Source organism: Octopus bimaculoides, chromosome 5 (genome assembly GCF_046866305.1).
Source record: "Octopus bimaculoides isolate indiv1 chromosome 5, ASM4686630v1, whole genome shotgun sequence".
Classification (NCBI taxonomy): domain Eukaryota; kingdom Metazoa; phylum Mollusca; class Cephalopoda; order Octopoda; family Octopodidae; genus Octopus; species Octopus bimaculoides.
In genome coordinates this window covers 69,519,871-69,532,509 of record NC_142932.1, presented here as the reverse complement: position 1 = coordinate 69,532,509, position 12,639 = coordinate 69,519,871, and the positions used below count along the sequence as shown (strand labels likewise).

General features: G+C 37.8%; 1 long non-coding RNA gene across 1 annotated transcript in view; it reads right to left on the bottom strand.

Annotated features, from left to right (window-relative positions):
* Positions 1–11,593: 11,593 nt before the first annotated feature.
* LOC149135586 (uncharacterized) overlaps positions 11,594–12,639 on the bottom strand; it is a 10,486-nt gene continuing 9,440 nt past the window's right edge. The window contains exon 2 of the long non-coding RNA XR_016241912.1: positions 11,594–12,431. This is a non-coding gene — a long non-coding RNA (uncharacterized LOC149135586). The remainder of the gene's footprint in view (positions 12,432–12,639) is intronic.

Genomic DNA, 12,639 nt, shown 5'->3' with positions numbered 1-12,639 from the left:
ATAAAGATTGGAATATAGATTGTTCCAATCTACATAAATGTAATGAGGGTTTTAATTTAGTTGTATTACAACATATCTATCTACGTGTCTATCAGTAGATAAACATATAGATAGAGAGAGAGAGAGAGAAATCTTGACTGACAGACAGACAAACAGACGGATGGATGGACAGACAGACAGACAGATAGATAGATAGATAGATAGATAGATAGATAGATAGATAGATAGATAGATAGATAGATAGATAGATAGATAGATAGATAGATAGATAGATAGATAGATGTGCACGTCTCCTGAATAGAGTAACTGACATGAATCAAAGAAAGGCGCTGTGTTGAAAACAATCTCAGAAATCCCCAGTTCATCTTCACCAATAGTGTCTAAGATCAAACCCCTAGGTATTGATTTCGTGTTTTTAATACAAGATGGTGTAGAAGACCATCTAGGTATCGATTGACTAGACTTAATCCTAATACCTGGACCAGCTGCTGTTTGAATGACTAACAGTGATGGATTAGTAAACAAATGTTTTCGTTCGTATTACACCTCCGGTACTCTGCTGTGTTCTTGGCTAGTAACTGTGACTTGATACATCACAGGTTATTTATCATAAAGAAGAGAGGAAGGTCAAGGGACTCCTAGCAACGTAACTCGTGCTGGGGAAACTGGAGAGAAAGGCTCAGGTTAAGGATCAATGGTGAGAGATAGTCGGTGGCCTACGGCCCAGAAGGAGGCAACGGCGTGAGTGAGTGATTTAATGAGATTTTAGCCATGATTGCTCAAAAATAATAAAGAGAACTGATAAGTTTATGTGTATGCGTATGTGAGCCTGTATGAATATGTTGTGTGTGTCTGCGTGTATGCATTTCGGTAAAGGAGTCAACATATCAGGGATACAAGAACATATTTACATAGGTTTTAAATAAAGCAACCATATCTTCAGTCTCTATAAAATATGCATGCATACATACATACATACATACATACATACATACATAAACGTATAGATACATATACATACTCACATATATAAATGTAGGTAGGTACGTACGTACGTACGTACGTACGTATATATCTGTATACATACACATAGAAGCGCACATACATAGACATACGCACACATATATAGACACAAAGCTATTCATTCTTATGAATTTTATTATGCTCGAGGGATCTTTCATGTTAATTTCTAATTTCTATTATATATGACAAACATTAAAAACGGAAAAAATGTCAGCAGCTGTTGTAAAAAGGCGGCCATAAATGAGATTCTTACTTCAGAACCTTTATCACTTAATTTAAATAATAATAAAAGAAAATAATTAGAATTCAAGAAAGAACACCTCAAGTTTTCAATAATGTAGAGAGACATTTAATAAATGTAGATATCAAGAACAGCTGATAGAGAACTTCTACAAGATTAACTACAATATTTACATTAAATTTCGAACTGATCACAGGTAATATAATTGAAATAAACTCAAATAAACTACTATAAGGCATTCAACCAAATGGACATATCGTCTGTTCTTTACATTTGAAATGTTGTCAGTTTAACATTCTTTGCAATGCTATTTCATTTCAAAAGATCTTAATAAAATCCTGAAGTTGTCTTTTAACGATTTATTTCGTGTTTTTAATACAAGATAATGTAGAAGACCATCTAGGTATTGATTAACTAAAACTTAATCATAATACCTGGAGCAGCTGCTGTTTGAATGACTAACAGTGATGGATTAGCAAACAAATGTCTTGGTTCGTATTACACCTCCGGTACTCTGCTGTGTTCGTGGCCAGTAACTGTGACCTGATGCATCACAGGTTATTTATCACACCCAACAACTGACCATCTATGTGGTCGCTCGAGCTGTTAGAAATAGCATCCAATTCTCTCTTGAATCACACAACTTTTTTAGAAAAATATAAAGGTGGACATGTTTGACAATGTAATCCTTGATATAGAAAAGGTGGGATGGTATTTCACGGCTGTAGGAGCAGTAGAAATGTAAAGTTGATGGCTGTTTCATTAAAATGTAGCAATCTTATATCCTCCAGTAGTTGAAGGACGTGCACTTCGAAAGAAGATAGCCACTAGTTTTGGTTTATCTCCGGCTTCTCTCTGAGATCTAGATTTCTTAGCCCCAATCTACAATCCATCTTTGCTGTTCGGGTTATAAGCTCTATTCAAAATTCACTCCGAAAGATGTCTGTGCATACAGACTTTATTGTTCTATCACTCACCACTCTCAGCTAGATTTCAATAATTACATCCAATTATTCTAGCTCAAAGTCCATCATTCTCCAAATACATTTCTAGCCGAAACTACCCGAGACTAGCAGTGACACTTTAATATCTCCTCCTGTATTGAGAACCTATATCGTATCTTACTCCCCTGCCGTGTGATCTTCCTCGGTTCCTCAGTAACTTTGACACATGCAATTCTTCATATCTCTTACACTTCTACCATACCGATGTTGTCAGTGTAGATGCCGAATCATTTGTAATTCTCACCTCTGTACATCAGCTTGTTTCTTCTTCTGTTCGCATTCCAGACCGTTATTCCAAATACCCTTCATTTCTCTCCCACATTAAAATCTATCATCTACCAAACCGTGTCCGATTCTGGACCTATCGTGTCATCAGATAACTGCTCTGTTGCAACAGTCCAACACAAACCCGATATTATACAATATCCCTTCACCCCAGACTACAAGTCAACTAATTGGTCGGAGTTCCGCCAGTTTTATATCACTTATCCGTAACAGAACGCGTGTTTCACTCCTGACCCAGCAGAAACACCTTTGGTGAGGGTGACTGAAACCTTTTAGACATGTCCCTTCACATCCTACACAAACAAAAGCTCAATATCATAATTCCCTAAGTGGTTTACTCCACTAGAGATATTCGAGCAACATCTAATGATTCTCACTCTCCCTCCAAACTGGGTGACATTCACCATTCTGTTGTGAGTCAAGGAAGCCTTCGTGCATCCACGGCTCTCAAACGTTACAGCTTCCCAAAGTATAATGGATCTTTTTGGTCCCTTACCAAAAGAATCACCACCAAATTTTCAGAATGCTTTTTCCCACCTCTCTTGATGGTTTGGTAAGCAGTACCTTTCCCCATGCAGAAATTCTCCTCTTTTACTCTCCGTTTTACATCAACCCCCACTCTTGACCATTCCCTTCGAAATCTATTCCATTCCATTCCACTGGAGCAGAGATACCTTCAGTGGCTTCAAAAAAATAAAGTCACCAGTTCAAGCACTGTAAACCCTCCCATTATACCCGAATAATGCAACCCATAACTTGTACTTATACTCAATAAACACTTTAACATCTCACTCTCAACGGAGATATACCCTGATATTCGGATGCATTCCTCGTTGAGTCCTATTCCAACGAAAGGCAACCCCTTTGACCCTGCTAACTATCATCCTATTGTTCTTTTCGCTAACATCTCTTGCGAAATGGAGACAACAGTTAACAATTAAGTTCTCTAACACTTTGAATCTCTCTCTCTCTCTCTCTCTCTCTCTCTCTCTCTCTCTCTCTCTCTCTCTCTCTCTCTCTCTCTCCTCTCTCTTCTCACCACTCCCTTTCACTCTCTCTTTCTTTCTATTTTTTTACGCTTTCTCTCTTTTACTCTCTCTCTCTTCGCTCCCTCTCTCTCTCTTTCCCTCTCTCTTCTCTCTCTTTTTTCTTCCTCTCTTTCCTCTCTCTCTCCTCTCCCTCTCCCTCCCTCTCTCTTCTCTCCTTCTTTCGCTCTCTCATTTTATAGTAGTGCAACGAAAGCAATTTAGTTGCCATTCACGGTATATGGCATGCTAATATTGTATCAAAACATTCCCGCCTATAGCCCCTACTTATCTCTCATCTTTTGGGTCAGTAGCTTCCTATCTCATCACCCTTTTCTCAGCTAAACAATGATGTTCACTAGGTTTCGCTTCTGTCCCCTACACTCTACCTTCTATACATCATTGATCTACTTTTTATCATATCCAGACGAGACTGCACTCAAGAATAGCCCTCACATTCAGTTCAAATTTTAGGCTTCTTTATTACCGAAGATATCCTCTAGAGAAAGTACATCCTTAGCATAGCAAAAAGCTATCTTAGCTCTCCCACCCCACCAACAGCTGGTGATACTCAACAAGGCCATAGTGAAGCCCACGTCTGTGTTGGTGTTGTTACTACACGCACAGCTATCATGGACAACATCCTGAGAAGAAACACTTGATTAGTATTCAATCAGTATGAGATACACTCAACCTCTTCGAATCTTCTCTCTCTCTCTCTCTCTCTCTCTCTCTTTCTCTCTACCGACTTCAAAATTAGATAACGTTATTCTAGATACATATGTCTAGAAGACAAGATAGCCTCAGCTAGAATTACAAGATTCTCTCAGTCAGGACTCGCTCAGGGCTTAACGAAAGCAAAAACAAAAAGATTGTCATTATTCGCTGAAAATTCCTGACCAAATTTGATTTCATAGGAACGTACCAGGAGAGGATTAACAGCCTAACAAGAGGAGGGCGGTGTTTAAAGATCTAATTTCACGGAACTATAGAAACTGCTGGGGAATACCAAGCTACACAACAGACATATAGAAATACGGTCAGTACTCTCATTACCATCTACATGATCGACAATATCGACATTATCTATTTTATGATCATTATCCACACTATCAACACTATAATCACCATCAAGACTATCACCATCAACATTATCTACTCTATCAGCATCTATAAACTCTGTAATACTATCACCATTATCTATAGTATCAACATTGTCTAAACTATTTAAATTGCCTACACATTCAACACAATGAATACCATATGCATTAAAAACAATATCACTTTTATCAGTACCACTATCGAGGCTATCTACACTATCAACAGCACTTGCATGGTTCACAGTTTTATTCTTATCACCACCGGAATGCAGCGAGCTGGCAGAAACACCGGGCGAAATGCTTAGCGGTATTTCGTCTGTCTTTACGTTCTGAGTTTAAATTCCGTCGTGGTCGACTTTGCCTTACATCCTTTCGGGGTCGATAAATTAAGTACCAGTTGCGTACTGGCGTCGATCTAATCGACTGGATCCCTCCCCAAACATTTCGGGCACTGTGCCAAGAGAAGAATAGATTCTTATCACCACCGGTAAAAATGTTTGCCACTAGATACAAATATTCTCCAAATATTTATGATACAACCTGAAAATATTATTTGAACTATCTGCAAGTATTTTTCGTATCACCAGTAAATGTTTAAATTACCGACTGAAATATTCTTATGAACATCTACAAATATTCTAGCCAAAACCTGTAAATATTGTTGACTCATGTGTAAATATTCTTAGCACTATCTGCAAATATTCTTGGCACCATCTGCAAAAATTTCTTGGTCAACAACAGTAAACATTCTTATGACCATCTACAAGTATTATTAGTACCTTCTGTAAATGCATTTAGCATCAACTGCAACTGTGCTTGCCATCATCTGAAAGTACTTTTGTCGCCTAATGCAAGAGTTCATGGCACCACCTGAAATTTTTTGGCAATACTTGTAAATATTCTTACGGCCATCTACAAATTTTATTATCGCCTCATGCAAATATTCTTGGAACAATCTGTAAAAATATTCTGGCACTAATAGTAAACAACTACCTACAAGTGGTATCAGCTCCTTCAGCAAATATAAAAAAATCAACACCTGCAAATATACCGACCGCATCTTCCGAAGATGAGCACTATCAGTCACTTGTCTCCAGAATTAGCTCTCCCGCAATATTCTTGGTAGGCCCCGCTTCAGCAAACCAGGTTTTTTTAACCAAATGTTCGATAAACGTCCAGAGTCGCTTTCCGTGTGTTGGTTCCCATATCAGCATTTGACTAACGACTTCATCCTTGCTACGAAAGCAGTGTCCACAGATCTCAGTCTTCTTTCCACTATGGTGAAGGTAATTATTGGCAGATAACCATAAGCAACCTGTTTATTATAAAAGACTCCCATTTGATGGTGAGTGCTATTCTCGGAAGTCGTGTGTTTGTTCCATTATGTTTTCTTTCTAGTGTCGCCATCTGAAAATATTTCGTATCATCATGTTAAAATTTTTTCTCAACACCATCTGTAAATATTATTGACCTTACCAGCATGTATTCTTGCACGATCTGCAAATATTCTTCATAGCACTTGCAATAAATTTTAGCAATACAAATAAATACTCTTGCAACCATCTGCTAATATTCCTAGTGCTACCGGCAAATATCGAAGAAACCATCAAGACGATTTCTACGAGGCCGATCGGTCTGCTAAACTAAGCATCTAATTCTTCATCAAATTACACCCAGCGTCTTCGAAAACGAGAGACCAAATTGTATAATATCGTGTTGGAAACGCAGTAAATGAGAAAGGACGAGAGGGTCAGAGCTTAATTATTTTGGGTTATAAGGTTATTCTATCGGTTTTGATTTCAGTATGAACGGAAACAAGAACAATGTTCAAAGATGGTATAGATGTTCAACGAAATTTCGAGTATACTAAGCTAAACCAATCTTTCACCCAACGACTACAAGCAACTCTTACACATTACTCTTCTGTAAAATAACTTGCCACAACACCTTGGACATTTAGGTGATCTTGATTTTTCTGGCTAATCAACTGGAAGACATTTGATTTACGTTTCTCTCGCAAATGACGTTTTTAGTACTGACAGAGTCATCTAACAACTTCAAATCACCTTTCCATTTTGCATGAACTTTGTAGTAATACTACACCAACTATCTCATGTTATGAATAATGATGGCAGGCATTGTGGTTTATTTGAATGAGTTAAGACAGACATGATGCCAACTAGCCTAGTAGTTAGGCTGTTGAATTCATGATGATATGGTCGTGAGTTCAATTCCTGGACGATGCGATGTGTCCGAGAACAAAGAAATACATGTCACATTGATTAAATCTCAGCTATAAGTAGCAACTGAGTACTAGTGTAGCGCTCTCTCCTCCCTCCAGCTGCCTTCCTTTGCATTCATATTCTGATTGGCTAAGATTGGAGAAACTGAGAGGGTACCTTTGTCTGCTCGGGGTGACATTAACACTTCAAACGATTATCAAATATACGGTAGAATAATACCAAAGCATATTCGGTGGCGAGTGACAGTTAGTGGTAATTTAGTTAATACCAATAAGGACATTAAAAAATATATGTGATACTGATAGTTTCCATTGAGTTTTGTGAAGATGGAGGTCAAAAACACCAAATTATCACAACCATTCTTTTTATTGACCAGATATTGATGTCTCTAAGATGTCCTTCTACACAACCATATACACACACACACACACACACACACACACACACATATATATATATATATATATATATATATATATATATATATATATATATATATATATATATATATATATATATATATATATATATATGGGAGAATATACAAAAAATAACAACAGACGAGGACAGGTGGTGTAAATAACAAAAGTATATATTAGTATGACGCTCGGGAATACGGAAAGTCTTTGACGTTTCGAGCTACGCTCTTCAACAGAAAGAATACGGAGACAAGGAGAAAAACACGGAGAAAAAAAATTGAATAGTGTTCAGTCAACGGTCAATCATAATATATATATATATATATATATATATATATATATATATATATATATATATATATATATATATATATATTTCGTATGTGTATTTCGTGTGCAAGATTCTTGATATGGATACGTGTATTGAAAGAAATACAATTAAACCTTGGGAGAGGCATTATGCTGGTAATAAACACATGCACTGGTTCAGTCCTTTATTAATTTATAAACGGTATATAGTTTTTTGTTAAATCATTTCATTGCACTCTTGCAATCTCTTCAGTAACTTGTCTCTCCACTTCCATTTATTTTGAATGTATGATTTGGCGTTGTTTTGAAATTGTCCGGTATAAGCATGTGAGTGTGTGCAAGCTCGTATGTGTGCACGCTCATATGTGTGCACGCACTTATGTGTTTGTGCTTATATGTAAGTATATGCGTCCATATGTGTGTTTGTAACAATTTCGTTTATATCAGATAAGATAGAGACTTTGGACTTGGTTTTGGTTTCCTTTCTGTTATTTTTTGTTTTCTTTGTAAATGCATCTTTTTTACTTACGTTCACGTATAGCACCGAGGTTTGTTTGTGATTCTTATAGTCCCTCCAATATTCATTTACACGCTCAGCCAAACTTCTCGCCGTTTCACCTATGTATGCCATGTTCCCGTTTTTACAATCACCATCCATACAGCTTATTTTGTAGACCACATTTCTGGCTTTGCAGTTGATACCAGGACAATGCAATTCTCTTCTACACACTTTATCCGTCTGAAGGGGTATGTTTTGCATATTATCGATCTAATGGATCTCCCTGGTTTTTCTATGACATTTATCTTCAACTTAGTACTTTTGAGGATTTTTCTAAATCTGCGGGCTAATTCTCCGTGTGGTGTGGCGTCTATAAACATTACTCCTTGGAACTTGTCGGTATTGTACCGCGTGTTCTTTCTGTTTGTTTCGTCACTAATTCTTTGTAGTCGATTCCACTGTTTATTACGGTACCTAGGTTGTGTTCCATCTGTATCTTTGACAACAATCTCCTCAAATTTCTTGCTAGCTCCTCTGTATACTCGGTATATATATATATATATATATATAAAACTTTTATCTTTTTTATCTTTCATCTGTTTCAGTCGTTTGACTGCGGACATGCTGGGGCATCGCATTGAAATGTTGAATGTATTGACCCCATACTTATTTTCTAAAAGCCTGATACTCTATCGGTCTCGTTTGACAAATAGCTAGATTGCACACCACCAACGGTTGTGAAGCTGTGGATGGGGACAAACAAAGATACAAAGACACACACATACATGAATATATATATATATATACGACAGCCAGCCTGCTTTCAGTTTCCGCGTGTGTGTGTGTGTGTGTGTGTGTGTGTGTGTGTGTGTGTGTGTGTGTGTGTGTGTGTGTGTGTGTGTGTGTGTGATTACTCAGTTTTACTTCAAAAGATCGTTGCCAAAAGAGAGAGAGCCGGTTTCTAACTTAGATCCAAGGCTCTTTCATTGGAATTTCAACATCAACAGGGTATTTATCTTAGTATGTATGTATGTATTTATGTATGCATGGATGTATGTATGCATGTATGTGAGTATGTATGTACGTATTTATGTATGCCGGTATGTATGTATGTATGTATGTATGTATGTATGTATGTATGTATGTATGTATGTATGCTGACTGTTCAGGAGTTCATCCGCCCTTTGACAGGTCTTATATTTCGTCCTGCAGGGTGCCCAACAACACCCTCATCACCAAGCAAGCCTGGTGGGGTTGCTAGTTTAGTCGCCGACGACCCGACCATGCAACAGGTTGTACTGAATTACATGTTACCAGTAGCACTGAAGAGCGACCGGACATAGCAACCTGAACAGTCAACAACCATCCAACAAAATGTCTGTAAATAAGTATATATATGGGTGTATGTATATGTATGAATGTCTGTAAATATGTATATATGAATAATTTTAATTTTATATATATATATATTATTTTTCATATTATTTTTTATCTTGTTATATATATTATTTTATTTTATTTTATTCCTTTTTTTTCATGAATGAGCTGCTCCGCATCGGTCACCGGAGTGATATTTGATCACTTTACAGAGTGTCTGAGTGTCGGATAGGTGTCTGGAATGGGACACACACATGGGCAGGTAGAAGCTCTTTAACCTTGGTTGGTAATCTACCTAGGAGAAGGAAATCTCCGAAATAAAACCTGAGGTCTTGGAAGTTCCTGGTTTTGTCAATTCTCTTGTAACACCGGTGAAAGTCCTCTTAGGCTAATAAGTGGGGGTAGTGCAGTGCAAGCTACACCCACTAAAAATCATTCCTCTGCACAGGTACTTCCTGTTCTTCAGATCTTGGTAAAATCATTCAATTGGTTGGTTGATAGAAACCTAAAAATGCACCTGTAACTTATTTTAAAATGTCTGAAACAAATTCAGTAAATGGCAAAAAAGGCTTGGGAACATCAGGGGATCAGGTCTGGCCCGGCAGGTGTCCCAGTGTATCACAGTCTGGACCCGGTCGTCATCCTGCCACTGTGGTCAAACAGTCCTCAAGAAAAAGTGAAAATAAACAACCTTTGAATTTCGGCGGTTGGAATGTGCACACACTTCTTGATGATAATTTCAGCAAGAGACCGGAAAGGCGTACTGCACTTATTACATGTGAGCTTAAGAAATATTCCCTTAATATAGTTGCGCTCTATGAAACTCGCCTATTAGGTGAGGGTCAAGTAATTGAATCTACTTATGGATATGCTATCTTCTGGAAAGGCCTACCTAAGGGTCACGTAGAGAATCTGGTGTTGGGTTTGCTCTCAAGAATACATTAGTGTCCTCCATTGCAGAGCTTCCAAGTGGTATATCTGACCGGATCATGTCATTCCGTATCAAACTGACAAAAGGTAGGTTTCTTACCGTTGTCAGTATTTATGCACCAACAATGTCCCATTCTGGTGAAACTGTGGGACAGTTTTATGACAATCTAGCAAGATTATTGAGGAAAGTACCAATTTCTGACAAGCTGGTTATTTTGGGAGATGTCTATGCAAGAGTTGGAAAGGACTATGTTTCATGGCCTGTTTTAGGTCGACATGGGATTGGAAAATGCAATAAAAATGGAGTAGCTCTTTTTACGTTGTGTCACCAACACTCTGTTTAAGCAGAAAAATAAATATAAAATCACCTGGATGCACCCAAGATCTAAGCACTGGCATCTCATAGATTATATTCTGATTGGGAAACGTTATATGAAAGACGTTTCTAGCGTTCAGGCCATGAGAGGGGCAGAGTGCTGGACTGACCATCATCTACTGCGTGGCAAAATAGATTTTTCGATAACACCTAAAAATCGGCAATCTGGTCCTAAGGTACCCAAAAAGTTAAATTTTGCAAACTTTGAATTATCAAGCAACTTGCAAAGATTCCACGATGCTATAGAAAGTATTAATCTTGACCCAAACAATCTATGGGAAGATTTCAAGACAAAAGTATTTCAAGCTGCAAGTTCGTCAGTGGGATTTAAATCTCATAAATCCAGAGATTGGTTCTCAGATATATCAGCAGAAATTCATGATCTACTTTTAGAAAAACAAAACTTAGGCAATACACTGCTCTCTCAATCCTTGAATCCCAACTCAAACGAAACTTACAAAAAGCTGAAAAGGAGAGTGCAAACTGCTCTAAGGAAAATTAAACAGGAATGGTGGAATGATAGGGCAAAAGGGGTACAAGAAGCAGCTGATAGAAATGATGCCAGGGGTTTGTATTCTTATGTTAGGGAGGTATATGGTCTAAAATCTTCCTCAATAACTCTTGTGAGAACAGAAGATGGATGTTTTCTTCTGACTGACACCGCTTCAATTCATAAGCGTTGGGTAGAACATTTTGCTGCACTTTTGAATAGACCATCATCCGTTAAAATGAGGACGATAGAAAAAATTGAACAACTTCCAGTTATAGAAGAGATGGCATTTGAACCAACTCTAAATGACATTTATTTGGCTGTGAATAAGTTGAATAACAACAAGTCTCCAGGATCTGATGGAATCTGTGCAGAAGTCTTGAAATATGGGGGTGACAAAATGTTTGAACTCTTGTCATTGTTGGAGAAGTGAGAAAGTGCCTCAAGACTGGATTGATGCCATTCTTGTCTCCTTATATAAATCGGTGTCAAAGGATCTGTGTGGTAATTTTCGTGGGATTTCCCTTTTGTCTGTGGTTGGAAGGGTGCTCGCCCGCATTTTGTTAGAACGTTTAAATACCTTTATAGTTACAAATATAGTGTCTGAGTCTCAGTGTGGTTTTCGTTCCTCCAAGGGCACAGCTGATTGTTCATTACTGTCAGACATTCGATACTGTTAATCGACGTGGTCTCTGGCTAATTCTGGGGAAAATAGGTTGCCCAGAAAAGTTTATAAACATGGTCAGGGCTTTGCATCAGGATATGAGAGCTAGGGTTAATTTTGGTGGTAGACTTTCTGAATCTTTTGCTGTGGAAAATGGAGTAAAGCAGGGAGACATTGATGCACTCACCCTCTTTGCAATATACTTTGCCGTTGTGGTGTCACATTCCTTTCAAAACTCTGAGGAGGGTATCTACATAAAATATCGAACAACGGGGAATGCTTTTAATTTGACCCGACTGAAGTTTAAAACGAAGGTTTTTACTTCACTCATTAGGGAACTTTTGTATGCTGACGATTGCGATCTTGTCAGTCATTCTGAAACGGGTCTGCAATCTCTTGTATCTGCATTTGACGCAACTTGTGATGATTTTGGCCTGACCATCAATCTGAAAAAAAAACAGTTGTAATGTATTAACCTGTGTATGGTGCTGTTTATAACCCCACTAAAATTTTTGTTAAGGGAAAGTTATTTGAGGTTGTCAATTCATTTGTCTACATGGGAAGCTCTGTTCAAGATGATGGAAATCTTGATGCGGAAATACACCTGCGAATTCAAAGGGCAGCAAAAGCATTTGGTGGCTTGGAGTTACGCGT